Source organism: Labrus bergylta, chromosome 6, assembly GCF_963930695.1.
Source record: "Labrus bergylta chromosome 6, fLabBer1.1, whole genome shotgun sequence".
Lineage (NCBI taxonomy): Eukaryota > Metazoa > Chordata > Actinopteri > Labriformes > Labridae > Labrus > Labrus bergylta.
The window spans coordinates 15,773,252-15,791,621 of record NC_089200.1 but is presented as its reverse complement, the minus strand read 5'-3'; the positions used below and the strand labels follow the sequence as shown (position 1 = coordinate 15,791,621).

The following is an 18,370-nucleotide window of genomic DNA, read 5'->3' as shown; positions in this document are numbered from 1 at the left end:
AGAAAAAAAGACAGACTGAAGGTGAGAACTGAAGACATAAAAAGACAATTAGAGAAAGAGCAACAAGAGCAAGCCACAGCAAAACCTTCTAGCGTAAAAGACCCTAACCACTATATCTTTTTTCCTGATAAGACTCCAGAAGCTTATCAGCCAATGGGTAATTTCAATTAAAAGGGGTTTTGCAAGACAAGTGGTTAAATACCTCAGAGGGAACCTGTCACCACGGGAGAGGTGGCAGGCTGCCTCTCTGCAGACAGGGCGAGAGAGAGGCAGGAGAAGAGGAAGAAGAAGAGCAGAGTGCTGCACGGATTGCTAAGACTTGGCCCTGGTATAGCGGCACGTGATCATGAGCGTTATTGCATTAGCTCCTCGCCAATCACATAATGAACTCTCTGTCAGACGAGACAAAAGTCCGGCCACACCCCTGCAGCAGAGCGAAGGAGCTAGAAGAATGTGATCGGTGGGATTAACAATGAAGGAGCCCTGAAGGGAGCGAGAGATAGGAAGATTCAGGAGCTTAGCGTTGTCAAATGTTTCATTCAGCCATGACCATGAGTGCTGCCAAACAGATTAGCCTGTTTACCACAGGTACTCATTTAAGAGATAAATCTGTAAATGTTGGATTTGGCATTAGTGGGGAGGTGGAAAGGGGGCAGCATCTATGTCATTAAGTAGAAAGGGGGGTGGGGGGGGGCAACTAATGCAACAGAATTACAAAAGAACTGAGAGGCAGAAATAAAACTTCTCATTAAGCTCAGAGATGCCGGAATTAATGACAGCTGTAAGCAGACTATGATCAATATGCCTCGGTGTATCTCTCTCCCAGGGTGAGATGAGGATCGAGCTATCTTCAGGTTGAACAGCAGCCGTAGACCGAGTGAGCGGGAGGAGGAGGAGGAGGAGGAGGAGGGTTGTGATGGTTGTGCATTGGGGTGGGGGGTTGAAGATTTGACTGTGTTCTTTGTTGTAGCTCGGTGGAATTCTTGCCTCTCTCCTTCCTCTCCTTCCCTCTCCATTCCTTTTGTTCTCGTCTATTTCAGCTGGGGTGATGAGGATCCCCTGGGCATGTTCAGCTACAGAAGCCCAATCTCGCTGGATAATCATCTTCAAGATACACCAACAGGGCGCTTGTAATTTTGAATGACTGGAGAACAGAACCCAGCAAGGACGGAGGAAAAACAAAAGAAACCCTAAAAGGACAGTCTATTCAAGCGAGGATGTTGAACGCAACTCTCCTAACTACCTCTCCTCCTTAAGATGTCTCATTTATACATCTAAGAAAGCACGTTTTCCTCGCTTTTTCTTTCCTCCCTACTGTTTCTGAGCTTAGCGCACCCACAGTTTGGCTGTGAAAGCCTCATTTCTCTGTCAACTTGTTAGAAAAGGACCATGCCAAGCATTCCACACCATTTCCAATTAATGATGCCGCTCTTGGCAGCAAAGTAGTAAATGACTACCAAGAGGGTTGTTTTATTTCCCAAGATGAAGTACACTCTCTTTCCGTTTCAAACTCAAGAACTGAGAACTACTAGATCCTATATGACCCACTTTGTTACTAATGAGAGGTCATCACACACGGGGTGCAAATGTCAGGGGGGACTGTGTCATTCTGTTGGGCGATTCTTTAGCCCTTTATTGACCTTAAGGGACATCCAAGGTACTCATAGCAAGTGTCAAGTGTATGAGTTAGGTACCAAAAAGGACAAACTACTGTAGGGCAACTTTTAATGGAACCAATGGGACCTGTTTGTGTCGGTGTGTGTGCCAATGCTTGTTTCCCTGCACACACTCAACAATACAAAAGATGGCAACTGGCCGACAGTGGCTACAAGCTGGACAATGATTGGCAGACGGATTGTCATGTTGATGAGCTGTGGGGTCTTGTTGACCACAACATTTCAGATGTCTCCACTGTTGAGTGACACATGATAATTGGAGCATGATCTGTCTATGTGCAAAACAACCGCATTATCTGGAAATCCCATTGGCCACCTGGCTGTCTTGTTCCAATCAATAACATCTTGAACTATCACAGCTAGCATGAGTGGCCCTCCAAAATGGTAAGCCATATGTCCAGGAAAGCGCAGAAAAAAACCTGCTGACATCTACACCAAGCTCTGCTGTATTCAAAGTGTCTTCTTTTCAGCAGAGCTACAGTTGTCAAACTCACTCTCAGGGTGTTCAAAAATTGGAGGTAGAGCAGTTGAAGAGTTTCAAGTAGGCTTGAATGTGTAAATCTCTGAATTAACATAGGTCCTGACATGGAATAGCGGGAAGTTGTCATAGAGGATCATGAATATTCAAGCATGTGACCTAGTTTGATACGCAGGAGCAGGACAGTGGGGTGCAGGGTAAAAAATCCATCTCAAGTTAAATGTACTTCAGCATATGAATCAATGTGGGAGGGATTTGGTTGTAATTAATCAACTGTTGAGCTAACTTCTGCTTTGAACATGGAGTTCTCTCTCTGCTCACATCATCATAATCCGGAAATCTAAAGCAGTGAAGTAACAAACAAAGTAAAACCTCTTGAGTTCACTATTGGGACAAAGAACCTTGTCCACCATGAGAGAGAAGTCCCTCCAAGACAAAGTGTGAACACCCTTCCCCTGAATCATTAAGCAACATACTGAAGTACACAAATGAAAAGTGTTTCATTCTTCCCAGACCATAAGTTAATAAAAAATCCACTCTGTTGGCACCAGACTGTCTGACACAAACTCAAATTGATTCATAATTAGGTTTGTATAGATTTTTATCCAGCTTTTGCTGGTTACATTAGGGCTATACTAGTCTCATTTTGCAGTGGAGTGTACAGCAAATGCAACCCCTGCTCCAGGCTCACTGTGCACCGTGCATTGCAATAGCTTGCTCAAATAATAACGGGCTCTGAAGGACAATTTTGCTTTCCTCCACTCATCAATGTGCAGACAGCGAAGGATGTATTTAGGGTCACCTTTTTCCACTGACACAAGCTTTTTTTCTGACTATTAGGATTTACATTTTGCAATTCAATGTTAAATGGCACTCAGATTAACATGATTTTCTCACCAAGTACAGAAAAGCTTTTCTTGAAAACATAAAGCAACTTCAGGGAGGAAAATAAAAATGTACACACTACAGTTAGTAAATTTTGTTTCAGTGTTCTGTTTTAAATCATAGGCAAAGCAGAACTTTTGCATCTTCAAAGATAATGCTGTTGTATTCTATATTTTCATTAAAGTTAATAAATCTTGAGAAAAGCCTTAATCGAGCAATGTGAGAGCCCAAATTTTATATTGATGTATGAGCCAAATCCATCCTACTGTTGACAACCATCACAGTTTTACTATACAAAATAATAATACAAATACTAATACTTAAACAGGAAGTCAATGTGGCTTATAGCAAACATTACCCGTGCACAATTTGTTTAGGACTTGGATTGATACATAATGTATACTTCAACAGGATACTATATGTGGGAAAAAAAGACTACAGTGCCATGGATTCATATCAAGGACATAATGCTACAGTGGGGCTCCTTACTTGTTTTTTCAAATATATTTTTAGTCAACAATAGAGGCAAATGACACAGACAGACAATACTTGTTGGTGGTATCATATCACTTCTGGCTTTGGTTTGAACTGGATGCAATGACAGCCCCTGTGTTGATATACCACAGAAAGTCAGAGTGTGTCACCAAAGGTATATAAAGTACCTTGGACTTTTCCTATAGCGCTTCCACACTGGCTTTTGTTGGTGTCTCACTTGGTGCGAGTGCTTTGTGATGAAGATGGAGGCAGGCCATTCATCAGACTCTGCTGTCCATTCAGTCCTCGGAGGGGCTTGTCATATAGGTCTCTGTCCAGCCCTGAGCCGTGGTCAATCTTCAGCCAGACAGCTGCCTCCCTCTGCGATAGAAAAAAAAAAGACTAAGTTTGGGATTTATGGTTGATCTGCAACAGGCCTTAACATCTCCTAAGGGAGCCCATAAAACACTGAGGAAAACAGAGTGTGAGCTGGAACACACACATTTGTCTTTTATGGCTCGATGTACTGATAATGATGTTTGATTTTCCATTATGTTCCAATGAAAGGTGAGAAAAAAAGCAAGGCTTCTGCTTTGATGTCCTGACCCATTGTTGTAAATGCTCATCCGAGATGTAAACTTTTCCCATTAATTCAAACAAGATTAGACACCCTGAGAAAGATAGTTGAGTCATGCGGGAGCCCGAGGTGCTCATTAAGTCCACCTAGCGAACAATATCATCATAATAAAAAGGATGCGGTGAATCTTATCTGTATGCAATGCTGTTGTTGTTCTTATGAGGAAGGACCCAAGGCGGCTCGGAGCAGCTATCCGGCTGTAAAAGGCTAGTCAGCCACCATCACTTACCCATCCTTTGTATAATATGTCTTTGAAGGATCATGTGCATATTTAAATAAGGGTATATCGCATTGACAGTGGTTCATTAAAAGACCGGAATATTCCCATTTCATTTGGTGGAATCCCCTGTGCCGTATTTATTGGTTGTCCCTGGCAATACTGGGGAACATTAATAAAGCACACCAATATCATTCAGCTTGTGGGATAATTAGGCAGCATGTCCCTGAGAAGACGCTATATGGCACATAAATTCTATTAATAAGCTATATATTGGTTTAAGATCTAGAGGCCCTGGATTCAAACTTGTCATGAGAGTAGGGGAACATTATAGCACCTTGGTTCTGTGGGGATGAGAATTAATGGATTTTGTCCTCAATTAAAGCTGAAATGGGTAAACATTCCCCTCCTTCCTGTTTCATTTTACTATGCAAATACATTAAAAGTATGACAAAATACTTTAATACCATTTTCCTTTAAATTGATTAGCTTGGGTTCGTCCATTTGGCTATGTAACTGAATCCTGTGTCTGCTCAGCCATAACAAATGATAACTTCTGAACAATATTGAATATTTCTGGCACTTAACTACCAGATGCAGTTATAATTTACCTGCTACTTAGTTTAAAGTCTATGGTTTATTCTTTTATTTTGTTTTTTGTACATGTCAATGACAGCAGCAATTTCTGCAAGTGTTCCTGGTAAATGATGGAGGAACTTATTATGTATGGAATTGTTTTTTTTTAAGTATCAGCCCGATTTCCAGCAGTTTACCAATACAGTTATTTTAACAATAGTCAATACTGTGTATTGTTGAATTAGTCACATTGGAATGTGTGTGGAAAATGATCAACGTCCACATGACCAATGTGGATTGGCAAACAAACAGTGATAATTTGTGACATCCTCATATGAATGGATTCGTTTCAGTCTATGAGGAAATGGCAAAATTTAGCAATTCCACTTACATACATCCTGTGAATGAGAGCTTTTTGCTTTAATTCATATTTTTTTTGTTTGCTGTTCTAAACACCATGGTCTGTCGCCATTGGTAGAAACTTCACAATAAAGTATATGAAGTGTTCTTTGTCGTACAGAAAAATTATGTACCAGAGAAATATTGCTGTAAAAGACAAACTCTTAAAGTCAATGACTTGGACTGTCAAGATCCATCAAATCAAAAATCACCTCAGAAATAAGAGCTTTACAATTGCAGGAATTAATCTCACAAATGACTCACTACTCCAGACAATTACAACATTTCGTTTTAGAGAAATAGTCATTGCACTGCTTCTGACAGATGTCAGCTCATAAAGTGGCACTCTGGCTCACGTTCAGGTCATTCCATTGTTTCCTAAAGAGCAGTGACAGGGTCATTTATAAACCTCCGCTCGCCAACCTCCACAAGAAGGCCAGGGTTTGCTCACCATTCAGAGTGCAGGTCCAGGGCAAACCCTCCAGCACTGACTCTCCCCCACCACTCGTGTTATAATTACCTCACCGACAGAGAAGTGGAGAGAGGCAGGGTGCAGGGTGGCACTGGAGCTGCAGCAGAGTGGCAGAGGAACAACAGGACGAAGGATAAGTGGAGCCAGGAGAGATGCTGAGCAGGGTGGAAGAGGACTAAGCCTGAATCCTCTTTCTTTTCTGTTTTCCCTCCTTAGTTATTGTTATTCACTCGTTTTCAGCCATTCGTACACCATGATTCACAGTGTTCTGGTATATTTGTCTTTGTGGCAGCTTTCTAAACTTCATTGTTGCCTGCACCAGTAATACCCTAAAACCTCAGTCTAAACTGATCCAGACCAAACAGCTGCCTTACTCACAGGAGTGCATATAAACAGAGGCTGACCACAAATTGTAAAATAAACAGAGAGCTGATTTCCTCAATGCCTCAAAGGAAACTGCTGCAACTCCCATGAAAAACAGCAAAACTCTATTGATTAGTGGTCAATAGAGGAAATTAAAATGTGATGTACTTTTCTTAATTGAGGCTTTGAACCAGCAAAGATGCTTTCTGTGCATGATGCATCCTGCATTAGTAAAAGTTTACACTAATTACACTAATCAAAAACATGTTTGTTATTACTTTCTGACTCACACAGACGCACTCGTTCTAATGTAGCTGTGAGTAAAGAGCCACTTTGAATGATTTCTTTTACCTGGCTCCTCCATAGTTGCAACTGGTGTGGACTTTTCCCAGCATGCACCAGGCAGCTGGTTGATGGTACAACATTGGCATGGCCTGAGTAGAAGAAAAGTCAGACAAACAAAGAGATTACATATTGTCCCAGTTTGTTTTAAATTTGCTATGATGTTAGTAGAGTAATGCAAACCCTAACCCTAACCCAAGTTCTTGGTGATGCATGCTCTTGGCCTCAAAGGAGTCTGATGTGTTTTACATTTGAAACACTTCATGTGATGGAAAACTGCAGAAATACTTTGGCTGTTAGTAAATGACTATTGATCTTGTTGACTTATTTGCTATGAATTTGCAAATGTCTTGGCAGGAAAATGTCACATTATTGAAAAGGTGATCCAACTCGTGTTCCTGTTTATAGAAACTGGTGTGTTTAAAAGGTCTTCTTTTTAAAACAACTTTTCCAGAACATTTCCTTCCCCTGGTAATTTAGACAATTAAGTGAATACTTTCCCAACAAAATGTATCTATTTTTGATTTTTCAATTGGTCATTTTTAACATTTGACCAGCCAAAATAACTTATATTTTCTGTTTTAGGCTCTTTTAGTTTGAAGATGTTCTGTTTTTTTAGAGAATTATGTAGTGTTTATAATTTTACAACTGTTGTACAATTGGCATAACCTGCAAAAATATGTCTTTTATTATAGGAACAACCCCCTTTCTGTCTATTACGCTTGTAAGAATTTTAGTACAAATTAGTCAAGCATTTGGACAATTTTTATTAGAAGCTCAATTTATGATTAATATCTAAAAATGTGGTTCTTAGAATTTTAGGCGGAAATACTCAATACATTGAAGACAAAGGAGCAGGGTTTGCTTCGAAACATTTTTTTTTTAACCAGGTGACGACAGCTCTCAGCCAAAGGCAAAAGATGCCTGTTGTAGTATCCTAAAGTCAACACACTGAAGCCCTGTGTACGTCAGGCGTGAATGTTTCTGGCTGACCATACCTTCACACCCCTATGACTTGCATAGCTCAGACAGATATAAATAATCTCTCAAAGAGATGTAAAGGGAGGATCTTTAAACAAACATATGAGTAAAATGGTAAATAAAGCTCTTCCAAACATTCCTAGAATGACTGTGGAGAAAGTTGACAGTGCCTGCATTTGCTTTTTGCCTCCACCTTGGCCCTCCTCCCTGCAGTAGAGTCATGTCTGTCTGCCAAATGGGTTACTATCAGCAGCAGTGAAGTGGCAGAAGACCCACTTAAACACAGGCCGAGCCAAGAAAGCGATCTCCTGTGAGAAGAATGTCTGGCTGTCTTCCCATGTCATGCAGTGGTGCTGATGGGCTGATAAAGGATTTGCCAAACTGGATTCTTCCCTTTCTGTGACACTCTGTTTTGTTTTGTTTTTTCCAATGTGGAAGTAAAATGACCTGGAGGATAATTGTGACAAGCTGCTGACCCCCGTGCCCAGGTCAAATTTCTCCAGGATGGGGGCCATTTCCTGACCAAAAAAAAACTATCCAATGAAGAACCATTACAGCTCCTTTGCATTATCAGAGGCCTTGTTCCCCTGAGACTTATTTACTTATCTGTTTCCTCTCTAAGATAAACGTCACACATAAACTGTGACGGCTCCGACTGACAAGCAGGATGGGCTCCTTGCAGATTTGTTTGCTCGTCTACCTGCTGTCGAGATGTTTGTCAGTGGCTGATTAACTGTTATAGTCTCGGTTTTGTGTGTATTTCCGAGTAAAATAACTCCAAAAAGCGATGAAAAAGTTAACTACCATTTTATGGCTTTTATGCTCAAATGGATCCTAACAAATCAGAAAATGAGAGCGGTGAATGTGCAACCATTTATTACAAAACTCCATCCACTGTGAAACATCAGATTTAAAATAAATGTGTTGTGGTTTATGAGCGATATATACATACATGGCAAGAACAAATAGCTTTCCGCTTTCAGTGTAGTTAAGAGTAATGATGGTCAGCAATCGTTTTAACAGCAGAGCTCCCTACGACGCTAAAAACGCAAACACATTCTTGCCACAAGCATGACGTTAACAGATGATTTCCCAGGAATGGTTTGTTTAGGGGCCAAACGTATCTGAGCTGTGTCAACAGCTAGTTCCACATGTCAGCGCTGTTGTATATTTAAAGGCTTTTTTTTTACATGTTTGATTGATGGTGCTAATGAGTGATATACTATGCTTTCATTTGTGTAGTCTTCATGTCAAATGTCAAAACAAGGGAGATAAACAGAGCAATGGACATCTGAACGATTTGACAGTTAAATAGTGTAATATTTACTGTTCTTTGTGTTATGTGATACATGTGTTTTAGGTAAACACTAGTGAGCAGAAGAAAGAGTGATGTATGGCCTAAAATTTGGAATGGGACATTTTTTTTTTCTTCAGGTTAAAAAGTTGGTTTCCATGTGATTATCATACACTAGGACAATCTTTGTGCTCTTCGAATTCCACCATCCGACATTGATTAGTTAATTTTCACAATTTCTAAATTGATTTGCAGCTGAATACTTTCTTAGTGAATTACAGAAATGACCAGGCCTGCAGGTCACTGCAAAGGCGATGAAATCAATTTAGCACTCTGCCCACGGGAGCCACATTTCTAATTTGAGTAGACTTTTGTCTCTTGTTTATTTAGTTTGTGTCATTTATTTGAGAAAGTAAAGGGGGGTAATGGGAATGGAAATAGAAAGTGTACAACTGATTACTATTTTTAAAGCTCAATCAAGAATGTCCCCCTTTTCTGTTGCATGAAATTATTGTTAATTGGGTCACATGACGTATGGAGAAGGAGGGGAGATTATTACTGTTATTATGATAATTATAAATATTTTAAAATATTTATTTGTGGACTTTTATGCCCTTATTTGAATAGGACAGTGAGTAAGGGATTGCAGCGAGAGTTGGGAATGACATGAGAGGAAGGAGCAGCATGTTGGACTTGAACCGAGGACGTCTGCTTGGAGGGCTACAGCCTCCATGCATGGGGTGCGGCCTAACCGCTAGGCCATCTGTCCAACTGAAGGTAGACAAACCTGAATTTTTATTAAATCCTTCATTGGCAGACTTTGTTAACTACAAGAAATACATCATGTACAGTTTCTATACAAAGTTAACCAATGTAGATTCTAGTTGAAGAAGAATCTGACTGGATCACTCAAAAGTTGGCATAGCAGTGCAAATCCAGAGATTTGTGTGGCTTAAAGGAGCAATCTGTAACTCTGACATGTAACGTTCAAAATGAGTACTGCAGTCCAAATACAAAAACATTGAATAGAGCTCGGGAGTCTCCCCCTGCTCCCCCCACCCCAGAGTCAATGTACTCGCTGACATGGAAGCTTCACTGTTTAATCAGCTCTGCATCGGTCTTAAAACCTCTTCCAGTTTTTCAAAAGCATCTAGAATATTTATCCTTGTTTAACCACGTTTCTGGTCGTGAAGCTTATTAGAAAAATGCCGAGGGATTTTAGGTCAGTTAGAATCAGTTATATCTAACCCAGCTCGCTTGCCCACTTCCATTAATGCAACACGTTTGCCTGGCAAACCAAGGGGCGTCCAAAACGGTCATGTGGCTGTGCCTTCAAATCACATAACTTCTCTGGTCAAAACAAATACAGAACATTCTGGACCGGCATCAATACTTAGAAGGAGGACAGACAGACTGCTGCATTGTTGAGAGAGAAGCCAGCACTTTAACATAACATGTTTGTTCAATGTCTGATGATAAAGTACGGCCATTTTATGATTTAATTCAGTAGATATATTGCATATTGCTCCTTCAGGACCTTTAGCCGACATTCATTTGTCTCTCATCCAAGTTGTTTAACAAGACAAAGTTGATGAAAAAATTATTAAATTAGAGCGAGAGACGCAAACTTTAGTACTCAGCTAACCACAAAAACCACAAAAGCTAAAAGAGACACAAGGCGCTAAAAGAAGACTTGAGCAGACATGCAGCCATACTTCTTACTTAATTCATTTTCCTGGGATGACGAGTGATTTCTGGTTGTTTCCTCGAGATCTTAACTTAGTTATGTCATATCCCAAGAGTTGCAAAAACACAGAACATTAGAAATAGGCTTTACTTACTTTATAAGTGTTAGCAACAGCAACATGGCATGTGGTGGTCTGGTCTGACACAGTGACCAGTCTACTGTTTTTCTGTTTTCACTGTTTTCACTAGATATTGATCCTGCTTTAATAAAAAACAGATTTGTTTTATCAAGATAAAGAAATAAATTCATCTATTATGTTGGGAAACCCAGCATTTGTATCTCAAGATAACAAGATAAGTTGAGCTCTTGAGACACAAAAAGACTTGTTATCATCATAAAATCAATGAAGAATGTCTATAAAGGGCCTCCGTAGATATTGGCTATTTGCCACAAATCAGATTGGATTAATAAAAAATGACAAAGAATTAAAACAGAGGAACAAATTGAATTTGTTTTTTAAGCAAACACAGAAAGATATCACAGATTAGATACATTAGTGTCATATTGCTCTGTATTGCAGCATTTACTTGATGATTTACACAAGATACTTCTCTACTTAAGGATTTAAATCCTGTACAATTATAACCTCTCCTTTAAGCTGCAACAATCAGTAGTGACATATTAACAAGAAATCTAAAACATATACATAATATGAAAAGTTTCTTTAATAAATAAATAACACAAAAAGACAATTCAGCAATATAAATAAACTGTTTTGCACACTACACAACAGTTAAAGTGAGTTTACACTGTGGAGCTGCTAAAGTAGTAGGAGACCAAAAGAGATATAGTAGTGGACCAGGAAGTAAAATCTAAATGTGTGAATTATTGGTGTGTGTCTGAAAACAGGTTTGCAGTACTTGCATTGAAAGGTGACAACGTGTCAGAGTTTAAAAGTGGCCAAGACTGTTTTTTTTTTTACTAACACTGTAGGGGGAATGAACATACCAATTTTCTTACAATGCATGCAGTTGACTTCACGTCTGCCAACAGCAGCATTGGGACCCAATTTTTCAAAACGGGTTTGTTTGTGGAGCATAATTTCTAAAACTGCACTCAATAGAAATACGAAGCATTTCTGCGATGTTATGTAAACATTTGGAGGCGAACAGATGGCTCTGAATCCAAAGGTCATGTTGTCATATCACAAATGGACTTACAACGCAGACATATGCGGCAGCTTTTTAGCGCTTATGAGTCATGATGTCTGTTGGGAGGGGGGGGGGGCTAAATGTTCAAATGGCCTTGGTTGTAATCCACAGAGCTCAGCCCCCTTTAAGGAGGCCCGACACACAGCACCTTGTCTGAGCACATAAGCACCCGCTGCTGCCACACACAAAGTTTGTTAACTGTACTCTTAAGGAGGGCTGATCCCCCGCGCTACACTACCTGACTCAGAGAGGAAATCTATGCTGAAGGAAATCCAATCTCATGCTCAGCTACTATTTGTCGCTTTTTTGGGTAAACGCTTTTGCACCTTTAATATTGTGGAAAAAAAATAAAGAATTACAGAGTTGTAACAGAGATTAAAATTGATATTCTGTGCTTGGTTGTCATGTTTGATCAGCTTTAACTAACCTTAAACCCTTTTTCATCATATTTTAGTTTCAATCAACTGGTCTTTGATTGGTATTTGAGGGTTTCAAAACTTTTTTTTTTATCTATGAGACTCATTTCTCACTTTCTGGATGAAAAAAAGAGCTGTATGATATTTGTAACGTGGAATGGTGAGAATTTCCACCCAAGATCTCGATCCAGAACACTAAAGTTACGAATAACTCCAAACACCAGCTTCTCTTGTACATCCTATGTGTATCTACACTTCAGGATTAAACAGTAATCTACACATTTGATCCATAATCCCTTTCACAAGATCATTCTATAATCAGCACAGAGCGGAAGAAAAGACCTACTTAAAGATAAATTTGAGGTAATCCCACCATATTGTCATGGATTGGATAATAGCATCAGGGAACAGGGAAATATTGGATGTTTGTTGTTGAAGAGGATGACAATAATAACAGATTTCTATTTCAAGTCTGCATGTTTGTTTGTTTTAAGAGTATACCAAACACAAATGACATACTGTAAATAAAACAAATGGAAATGAACAGTTAGCATTAAGGCGCTTTGATTTAAATGTGAGCTAAAATCATTTGAATATGTTTTTTTTTTGTATTGAAGCCACCTTGTGAGATACTGGACTACACTAAAAAAACATGGTTGGCTAAATAAAAATATTTTTCCTACATTTACATGAGATCCATTGAGGCATATTAAGGCAAACAAAACATGTAAGCTTAAATAAAGACCTCATTAAGGGATATTTACACACTTAGGAAGTATCATGACCTTAATTGTATTATGAGCGGTTTGGTCAGTGCTTAAGGTAAAGAAAGCATGTAACGTAAGTCCAAGTAAACCAAATATACATGTTTTTTCACATTCAAGGCTACCTTCAAGGGGATATTTTACAATGCTAATAGAACATGTGAGATACACATAAGCTAAAATAAAGGTTTTTTTTTTTCAAATACATGGCTTCCTTTAAGGGATATTTTCAACTGCTGACAAACAAGTTTGGTTGAATCAAGTTTTTTTTTTAGTTGAGCCGTCATGATAGATACTTTTAGGGTGTTTATAAAACTTTAAAACATGTATTTTTCAGGTTTTATTCTACAGTGTTTAGAAACCACATACACCTAGCTTTCTTCCTTTACTTTGAGTTTCAATTCAAAGTTTCAAAACTATTTCAGATGGAAATTTAGAGATTATAAAGCCACAGAAGACATTTTATAGCTAGTCTCAACCCAACTATTGCTTCAAAAAGACTGACTGTGCAGCAGAGGTTGAGTTAAAGCTTTTTTCTCTGGAGAAAATTAATGTGTCCTTTTATTTGCAATTCCACAGAACAGGCGAGGAGCCTCACTGAGCCTTATGAAGCTGCTGCTGCTCTTAAAGAATGACTTTAGTTTGATTTAAGAGGGAGCAGCATGTTGGCTCACTGACACTGTCGCTTTACAGCTACAAGTACAAGGTTTGCACGTTTGTTCCTGTGTTTTTTTTTTTTGTGTATATCCTCCGGGTGCCCCAGTTTCCCTCCACAGTCCAGAGGCATGCAGCTCAGGGTGAGTGAAGATTTGCCTGTAGGTGTGAATCTGAATGTGTGTGTGTGTGTGTGTGTGTGTGTGTATGTGTGTTAGCCCTGTCACAAAGTGGCAGGTCAGCCCCTCCACTCTTAAAACGCTGGATTCTTTGACAGGTTTTAGGTACAAAGTTAGTTTAATATATGGAACAAAAGGTGCCAACTATCAAGGAATAGCCATTGATGTCAAATCCCTCAAATTGAAGGTCTTAGTGTTAAAAAATGTGCATCAGAAGAAACCTTTCTAAATCAAAAAATACATTTGTACGGCATTGTTATTAGCTATTAACAGTTAAACAACAGAAACATATTAACATTACAAAAGATGATCAGATGTAGGAGTGCAGTGTGTGTAAATACTAATGAATGATTTTTAGGACTCAACAACTTCGCAGCAGCAATCCAAAAAAAGCCCTTTATGACAAAAAACTGTAGTGTTGTTATTAAACAGACATTTCTGAAGAACCTTTTTTTTTCCTTTTTATATAAATTACTTGCTGAATATTTTATATTCCTCTCAGAAAAAATGTGAAATAAAAAATCCTTTCAGCATTTTCTGAGTGCCCTGAATTCTTATTTTTCACGATAATCGATCGTATGTTTATTCCTCAAGTTGTGTTGATTTACTGTTTCCCCTATAATTATGCTCAAGTAATTACAACATAAATCTTTGGTGTGTGTGTGTGTACATTTTTGCACCAACTTTCAACTTATTCAGTATTAAAAAACCGAATGAATAATGTCTTTTAATTAAAGCCAATATTTCTTAATGTAAAATGAAAGTTATGGGAATCTAGAATGACCACAAAAACGATTGGTTAAAATTCAGGCTGAACCACCTATGATCACAGGCTCATATGGTCATCTGTAGAACAAGCAGAGGAGGGACTGGATGTGCGAGAAACCTTAGTGCAGGTCTATGAAGAAGCAGCTAAAAGAGGTCTGAGGTGGACTCATCTACATTCCCCCTGACACTGCAGGACACCCGGAGGATCGGAGAGGACATAAGAAGTCATAAACGATTTTCTTGGCACCGCAGGTCCTTTCTGTGTTCAAGGAAATGACCGACGCGTATGAGATAAAAGCAGTCATGTTTTAGAGCCCTGAGAGTCAGGGTAACATGAATGACAATGCAGAGGTTGTAGGCTGCAGGAGAATAGCCTGCAAACACAAAGATGAAGTGAATGAGAGTCAACATGGTTTGCAATGTGTGGGAGTACAAAGTAGGAATTCTTTTAACTTTGTTGGTTTTGCCAACTAAAGGCTTATTTTCAAGACAAGATAGAGCGATTACTTGAAGAAAGGTTTGCTATCAATGCCACAAATTTTTTCAACTGAAAAAAGGAACAAACTCCTTTTTTTGTAATTGCTCTATCTATTATTAAAACAGGTCATAGACTTACTAATCTAACAAATCCAAATTGAAGAATCGTTAAACAAACTTTTGCATGTAATCATACACATATTTTATTCATGTAATGATATCCAATAATAGCCAAATCTTTCCGTGTCAGCATATCCTGCATGCATGGCCCAAACAGAGCATCCTGTAAGTGGATACATAATCAGTGTTTGCCAACAGAAAGCAGAATGAGGACCTAGTGAATGAAATACCCTCTGTTTAGGAGTCTTCCGCTAAACTCTGTGCATTTTGTTCAACTTAATGGTACAGAATGTTGTGCCCAACTTAAACCTGCACACTCCTCTAGGAGGGGACACGAACAGGCAGTAATAATATATCTCAGACTCTCCTCCTTGACAGACAACTTATCTAACTTTGAAGGCGAGTATAGTTCCAAGATTGCTAAACTGCTCCGAAAAAAATTGTCAAGTCTGACTTGTGTGCCGTGAGGAACGAGCTGGAAACTGAATCGTGCTGCAAGAAAAAAACATTTCACATCCACTGTATGGTATTCTAATAAAGCACATTCTCCAGCAGTGGGGGGATTATGAGCGTCCATTTGTCTTGGCCGGGCCACCACTGATAGGGAGACACTCCCTCCCCGCGTCTGCTCCGTGTAAAGTTAAAAGCGACGCTGGTGACTGCTGCAAGTCATTTGTCTGTGGTAACACTGGTTCACAGGAAGCCAGGACCCCGGCTCTAGTGGATGATACATTATTGCTATCACTTGGCCTTGCTTAATTACATCCATGTATGGGGTCTGGTACTGTGTCCAACCAAGCGTATCCATCACAGGGAACTTTAACCAAAGTCTGCGTTATTGTGTCATATAATCTAGTGTTTGACATAGCACAGGGAAGAATATTTCAGCCATAACTTAAGACACAGTATGGAATCTCGACAGCTTATCCATTTGTACGGTTTATCACAGCCGCAGAATATCAAAAGAATTATTTGGTCTTCTCCTGGATTGAAAATGAATAATGAACAACAGATTTTTTTTCCTTCTGAAGAACGGCTTCTTGTCTCTCTGAGTGACCAATTGAGCCCACTGCTGATTATTATCACTTCATTTCATTTCTTCACACCTACCTTAAGGCTCTCTTTATTGTATTTTAAACTTAAATCCAATAACTTTTCACTCTGCAGAACATATGTTGTAGTCAACATAAATGAAACTTCTGTTTTGAGCGTAACCAAGGGTGTGTTAGAAATGTTCAAGGCCATATATCTTATGACGGAATATTAAACCAAATAGATTGATACGCATCACTAGATTATTATTCACCTGTGTGCATCTTATGTGGTTCTCCATTTTGTATAAAACCAGTAGGCCTATATATATTTATATAAATATATTTATATATAGGTTGACAGATATAAATGTATCTGATTAAGGTTTTTCTCTATTCTCTATTAGAACCTGCTCTAAAGATAATGCTGCATTCAGTTCTATGTTACTATTTTCCTCTCTATCTGCAATATTACCCTTTTTTTTTGGGGGGGGGGGGGGTTTGTCATACAAAGACTGCAAAAAGTCCAAATTATTTTCCAATCACCATGTCATTAATAAATGCATTGCTGAACCCGCTTATACTCTACTATGACAATACATTCAAGATGCAAAAGATGGCTCCATGTAGAGAGATATACTTGATACTAGACCTCTCAGTTTTGGAGTTACTATTATGTCGATTTCCTTAATATTTGTCTATTGTCCCTCTCAATATTACCTGTTGTATTCGGTATGCAGGAAGTCAATTTCACATTTTGATTTGACTGCGACAATAACACAGGACTAAAGAAATCTCATAAAGGTGTTCATAAATTGCTGACACGAACGCGTGCATTTTCAAACTCATTTTTTTTGCAAAACACACCAATCTCAGGAGCAGAAACACTTGCTTATTTTTTCTCTCCAGCTGCCGTTACAACACACACACACACACACACACACACACACACACACACACACACACACACACACGCCACAAACACAACAAAATGAGTTTTGCATGAAGGCTGATATGTTTTGCTGTTTTCCAATGCTGCAAAACAACATGACTGTGGATTGGTAACATTCAATAGATCTGAATTACTGACCATTGGGTGGAAGCAGCAGCAGTAACATATTTTTTTTTTTCTCCTTGCAAACCGTCTGTTGGGCAAGTCATTTATAAAAGACGTCTGTTCTTTTAACTGAGTCTTTTCTCTTTGAAAGATAAGATGTTGAGAGCAAAATAGTATCAAGCTAACTATTTCTCTTCTGCCACATATCTGTGTGACACTCTGGGGAACAGTTGGTGTGTGATTGTGGGTTTCTCTGTAGTTTACATAATGTAAAACTAAACAATCAGAGCTTCTCCCTCTGTTAACACACTGCATGTATATGTTGGGGAGGCTTAAGCTCCTGTCCTGCAACTGTTTTCTTTTCATTCATTTGTAACCGTCACACGTGCAATAGCATCCTTGTGTACTCATACAAGAATTGACTCCTACATTCAGCTGCAGCAATCTTACGTCTTGTTTTTATATATATACATATATATATATATATATATATATATATATATATATATATATATATGCTGATGAAATAAACGGGGGAAAAAAATCCCTGAGTGTTTCTCCAAGGATATCACCCCAAGTAGCAAAAAAGCAACAAATCCACAATGAAAAGTAAACCAGCTCCATCTTGACAGATTCTCTCCCCCCTGCTTGAGAGAGTGAGATAGATCTGCATTTTGAGTCTAGCAGCAGACTCAATCGCTCCCTGGATGACTAATGTGTTGCTGGGACAGAAGCTTTGCAATGTGTGCTGAGATCTCCCAGGGTCTTTGTGCCTCTCACATGCTGGACATCCCCATTGAGACAGTAAAGAATAGGTGGTCACTAGGTACGCACACAATGAAACAGAACTCAGGGACTGGAACAATTGCTGGAGCTGTCAAGAGGGTGACACAAACTGTAATTAATGGTATTTTCTATTTTCAGAGAGGAGAATGAGCACCTGACAGAAGTATTATTAATGAGCGCAGCCTTGTTGGTAGGAATAATGGCAGTTTATTAGCAGCAAGACAGATTTAACAGATCTCCCTCAAACAAAGGCTTTAGACACTTTGAAAAATGGAGACAATCTGCCCTAAAGATCCAACGGGAGAAACTGTTCAATACAACAAAAATGTTGGTATTGTGATCATATTCTTTTTTTTTTTTCCCCCTTCGAGACCATCTGTTAGGCATGACGGTTATAAAAGAAGTCTTTTTTTTCTGAATCTGAAT

At 39.0% G+C, this 18,370-nt stretch overlaps 1 protein-coding gene across 1 annotated transcript in view; it reads right to left on the bottom strand.

The window, feature by feature from the left end:
* The window catches only part of adgrl2a (adhesion G protein-coupled receptor L2a), a 154,487-nt gene that overhangs the window by 111,585 nt on the left and 24,532 nt on the right, over positions 1 to 18,370 (bottom strand). The window contains exons 2-3 of the mRNA XM_065955814.1: positions 6,529 to 6,611; positions 3,702 to 3,894 (exon numbers count right to left, since the gene is read on the bottom strand). The gene's annotated coding sequence lies outside the window, so the exon portion shown is untranslated. The remainder of the gene's footprint in view (positions 1 to 3,701; positions 3,895 to 6,528; positions 6,612 to 18,370) is intronic.